Source organism: Leptidea sinapis, chromosome 43, assembly GCF_905404315.1.
Source record: "Leptidea sinapis chromosome 43, ilLepSina1.1, whole genome shotgun sequence".
NCBI classification, from domain to species: domain Eukaryota; kingdom Metazoa; phylum Arthropoda; class Insecta; order Lepidoptera; family Pieridae; genus Leptidea; species Leptidea sinapis.
The window spans coordinates 6,851,115-6,857,114 of record NC_066307.1 but is presented as its reverse complement, the minus strand read 5'-3'; positions in this window follow the sequence as shown (position 1 = coordinate 6,857,114).

Below are 6,000 nucleotides of genomic sequence, written 5' to 3'. Positions count from 1 at the left end.
TCTGCAGAGTAGGCCATCAAGTAGGGACCCACGACCGACCAGTGACGCACGCACGAGCTTTTTTGTCACCTACCTCACAGATCCGACTGGTATTTGAAAAATGAAGAAACATAGAAAATTATCATATACATAATAAATCATATTAAAGGTGATAGTGATCCAAGCATTTATTAAACTTCCTAAAGACGCTGAAACAAGCTAGTTTAAAGTGATCATTATTATTATGAAAGTACTACCTACCTAATACCTATACTAAGTAGGTTCAATGGCTGTGTTTCCTTTTTCGTAATTAGATCAAGAGCCGACCGCAAAAAGTTAATTGTTATTGCTAATTTTATACCTAAGAGGAGATTTCTAGTAGTTTGAGGAAAAAATGAGCTGTTAAACATAGTTCATTTTTCCTGTCATTGTTTTCCAACACACACATTACTATCTTTAACTAATGTAGGTTTAACGAAACGAAAGAATACTGATTTAAAATTACGATTACATACCTATTTATTTAATAGAAAAAACTGAGCTATTTTTATAAAGTGACCTATAAATCTACCTAGATAATATCTTCCTAGGTAGGAAACTACTGTTTTAGGTAAATTCGAAGACTCTAACGTCGTCAGAAGAGGTAAGAGTCGCGCAATAGAAAGAGAGGCAATTTCTAGGTAAACAAAAGTGTAGGTTAATAGTGCTGTGTGATCTGAATTGCACCTTATTGTATGACCGCAAGAGTTCATATTCTTTGATTTTGCGGAGTGAATCTTCTGTACTTGTACTATTACATATTATTTGCTTTATTATTAAGGGAGATACCCGAGATATAGCTAACTATCGCCCTATAAGCCTTTTATCATATGTGTATAAACTGTTCACGTCCATCTTACAAAGCCGATTAAGTCCGGCAATCGATAAGCTTCAGCCGATAGAACAAGCGGGATTTCGGTCCGGATTTTCAACAACGGACCACATACAAGCAATGCAACAAGTGTTAGAGAAATACAAAGAGTTCAACAGTCCACTATATATCGCTATTGTCGATTACGCCAAAGCATTTGACACGATTTCCCACGACTCTGTTTGGGAAGCTCTGTATAAATATTACATGGACGAAAAGTATATACGAGTGCTAAAGAGCATCTATCTATAAGGGAAGCGTAAGCCAAGTCAAACTAGAGACACGAGGCCCAGATATACCGATATTGCAGAGAAGTGCGACAAGGAGACCCCCTATCACCCCAGTTATTCATAATGGTAATGCAACACATCTTTGATAATCTCAACTGGCAACGGGAAGGGATCAACATCTAACGAAATCGACTTACTCACCTCAAGATTCGCGGATGATCTTGTTTTATTTGCAGAAACAAGTAAGGGCTTGGAAAAAATGTTAAATACTTTGAACACAAAAAGCGAAGAAGTAGGTCTTAAAATGAATGAAACTAAAACCAAAGTATTGACAAACAGCCACATAAACATAATCAACTTGAACGGAAAGCCGCTTAATATGTCAAAAACTACATATACTTAGGTAAGCAATTATCATTCGAAGACAAAAACGAAGAACAAGAGTTCGAGCGCCGTATTAACATGAGCTGGAAAAAGTTCTGGTCCATGAAGGAAATCCTAATGGATGCCAAACGTGGACGTATAATACAAAAATTTAAATTAACTTGTCTCATGCCAGAAAGCAATGGAAAGGAGCGTACTAAAAATAAAAAAAAAATACATAAAGTAAAAAGTGAAGGGATACGACGAAAAACAAAGGTTGTAGATGCCTTACATTACGCTCTGAACCAGAAGTGGAAGTGGGCTGGACATATAGCAAGATGAAGAGACAATAGATGGACCTCAGAGGCAACTTTGTGGGAAGGGCCAATAGAAAAAATGAGAATAAGACGTCCTAGGAAAAGGTGGATAGAAGACATTCAAGCGACAGCAGGGTACTTATGGAAAAAGAGAGCAACGGACAAAGAGGCATGGAACAAGCTGGAGGAGGCCTATACCCAAGAAGGGGTTCCAATCAATAATGATGAAGACAGTACATAACAACAGTCAATTATACAAATAAAAATTATATATTTTTTTTCTTATCTATGCAAATAAGGGCAACAATAAGTAATATTTATTATAATAGATGTAATCATAGATGTAACTGTAATATAACTGTAAGAATGTAATAATTGTAATGAATGTTTAATAATTTAATAGTAGATTGGAAATAAATTGGTTTTATTATTATTATTATATAGTATATACCTACCTCCACAGACTAGTAAAAAAATAAGGACTCCGTTTCATCTTACATAACAGTGTAGCACCAAAACAAGCCGATTAACGTGTAAATACATAGCCCCACGTACACACTTACACTACTACAGGCCGATAGGCGGCCATTATGAGAATTGTCATCGTCTGTGACAGATCAGTTTGCGTCTCAATAAAATATTTAAAAAATGCCGTCGTGCGTTGTGAAAAAGTGTAAAAACGATACCATATAAGTATTTGTGGCCATATATGATTATATAAGGGAGAAAAAATTGTGTAACTAGTCCCCGTAACCGCACACACACTAACATAACGGTGCTTCACTTGCTAAAATCACGGCGCGGGGTCCTTCTTTTTTTACTCAGTGTCCTAACTCATGCAATTTCTTTTTTTAATAATTTCGAAATTCTATCTAAACTGACAGAATTGTAGATACAGGTGTCTCAAGACTTTTAACCGAAGTAAATAATCATTAATAAAGAAAATGTTAAGTTGCGAATTGCGAGAAGTTCCCAGATAAACCAGTTATATGGGTATTTGAAAAATAAAACATTAAATTGTATTTTATTTTAACAATTACCTAATGTATGCACAGAAGAATGGCATGCAACCAAACTTGTGGCGAATCGTGCAATTTGAATGGTGCAAATTTACTATAAGTTTTTACTGTACCATAATTTCCAGTGTTATCAAATTGCCTCTCGAATCTCACAACACGAGTGGTCTGGCCGATCCAGACACCGACCGTCGTGTGCTCAACCAGAAGAAGCACATTGACAAACTGTTGCTACTGAGACGGTTCGCGGAGGCTTGGCTGTTCTGTGACGCTGTTGATGAGCCGGAAGTGTGGAGGAAGGTTGGAGAAGCTGCTATAGCCGATCTGAATGTTGAGTTTGGTGAGTTAATAACAAGCCAGTGATTACTTTGAGAAAATATAAAAGATTGTCACTCGCCCTGACTTTGTGTTAGTACCTATCAGATGTAACAAACCTAGCGCCTTGCAGTTTTTAAAATCTGAAAATGAAAATGAAAAAATAAATAAAGATATTCTTATGTTATTTAGATTTAAATTTAAATTCTAATGTTTTATTTTCAAAATATGATATGGAATTACTTATTAAACTTCAAAAATGATTACTACAGTGATATTATACCATTATATATAGTTGTATATAATAATGTTAATTGACATAGTCCTCCGTAACGGCTTGATCGATTTTTATGAAATATTACATCTGTATTTTTAGTAGGTCTGAGAGAAGGTCGAAATCTTTTTTTTATACCCCAAAAATTTTTATTGCAAATTGTACGGTGTTCTGGTTTCCGTACAGATTAATTTATGTTTGGTTCATAAATTAAACTAGACTTAAGAACAATTAGTTTATTGAACTTAGTCTAAATGGTTATAATGGTAAATGGTTTTGAGCACACGCGAACCGATTGATGCTCGAACGTGAACTGGGGGAAAATGTGGAAAAACGGCACGCGCCAGCGCAACCGCTGACAGGGCGCAACGTGATGTGCGATGATCCACTCGTACACAAATTTTCCTACTAATTTATATGGTGATACAAAGTTTGCCGGGCAGCTAGTATATATCTGAAAAATGTTGCAATCTTCTGCAATTTGTTAATTGACCAGATAACGAATTATTTGATATTATCGTATGTATAAATATAGTGTATATAGATTAATGTGAAGTTTATCAATAAATATTTTATTTTTTTCAGCAATCAGAGTATACACAAAGCTGAATGACGTTGCCATGGTCTGGGCACTTGAAGATGCAGCCAATATTGAAGAACTGCCTATTTTATGGTTGGTTATGATTTAAAATAATTATTTGTAAAATATTATATATTTAATGAATTTAAAAGCCATGAGAATTAAGTACGACGGACAGCCTGGGACTAGATTATGATTATTTTATAGCAATAGCAATGACAATACAATATTGTATATTCTTATTAAAAAAGCGCAAAAAAAGAATGCTGGGAGAGTTTCTTGCGCCGCTTCTTCTCTCTCAGAGCGCCAGTTGTTTCCGAAGTGGTAGTAGTATATAGTATATTAGAAATGACATTAAAAAGAATTCTATAGGAATCAATTTTGAGAAAATAAATGCCTTCTAAGTGTCAATAAAACAATAGAGTTTAAAAACCTAACATCTTGCTAAATCATTATTACAACAATTTATATTAATATTAAATATCGCAGTATTTAAATCTTAATTAACGGCCTTGAAGTATTGTGTTTTGTTTACATCATTACGGCTAGATAGACTGTGACAGTTGTACTATATTACATTTTCAAAAAAAAAAAATTGGATTCCCTAATAAAAATGAAATAATATAGCCTAAGTTGTGAAAAAATAAGTCATCGCTGTAGTCAGTACTGGTTTACAGCACAAGCTGAGCATCGACCTTTTGTTTTGCCACACACCATGTTTACTTGAGTTAGGATTAGGAATATTTTTTAATTTTTTTTGGCAGCAAACAGACATGTACAAAAAAAATCTTATTCTATATCTTAATAGGACCTAGTGCCCACAAATTATAATGAAGTTAACAATAATGTAAATATTCGGGAAGAGTTAGGAAATTAACAATAACACAACGCAAATATAAAAAGAAAATAATTAAGAGGAAAAAAAAACAAACATTAATTGCATTTTGTAAACAAATCGTTAATTAATGATTTTTTAAAGGTTCTTATATTCGTTGTAAGGGGATCTAAGTGAGACATTTGATTATTGCATAGTTTCAAACAGCGGTGAAAGAAAGCATTTGAAGCAAAATTAGATTTAATTCTTTTGACAGCGAACAAATTATTAGTTCTACGAACACATTTAATCGGGATTCTGAGTTTTATTTTTTCCACAAGGTTAGGGGAATCAATTACAAAGTTAATAATTTTATAAATAAACATTAAGTCGAACACGCCTAAGGTGAAGGGGTAACATTTTATGTTTCTTAAGTAAATCAGCATAAGATACAATACCAGAGCCGGTTCTGTACTCGAGAGACATTAAAAACATTTTTTGAATTCTCTCAATACGATTGATGTTACATGCATAATGAGGATTCCAGACCACAGAACCGAAGTCTAGGAACCAACGAACTAAACTAAAATATAGAATTTTGTAGGTGATGCTCTTTTTAAATGGCTAACACCAACGTAATAGGAAGCCCAATTGTTTCAATGATTTTTGTATTATGTAATCAAAGTGAGCTTTGAATGAAAGTTTGTGATCTAATATAATACCTTAATCACGAATTTGGCTCACTTTAGACATATTATGACTCATGAGATTGTATTCAAATTTAATTGGGTTTCTTTTTCGTGTGAAACTGATTATAAAACACTTATTTTTGTTTAAATTTAGTGGGTAAGGGAGTAGTACCTAACTATTGCTGTGATATCACGTTGAAGTGATATACAATCTGACTTGTTATTAATTATTTTATAAAATTTTGCATAATCTGCATAAAGGAGAACGTTGCAGTGACTAATGTAGCTAGTAATGTCGTTAATGTATTGGGTAAACAATAATGGTCCTAAGTGGGATCCCTGTGGGACCCCAGAAGGTACTGATAGAAAGTCTGATATGTAACCCTTGGTGGAAACTGCTTGAGATCGATTACTTATCTAAGACTTGACCCAATGTCAATGTCAATGAATATGTCGCCATGCACTCCGGCAGCCTAAAGCTTCTCCAAAAGCATATTATGGTTAATTTTATCG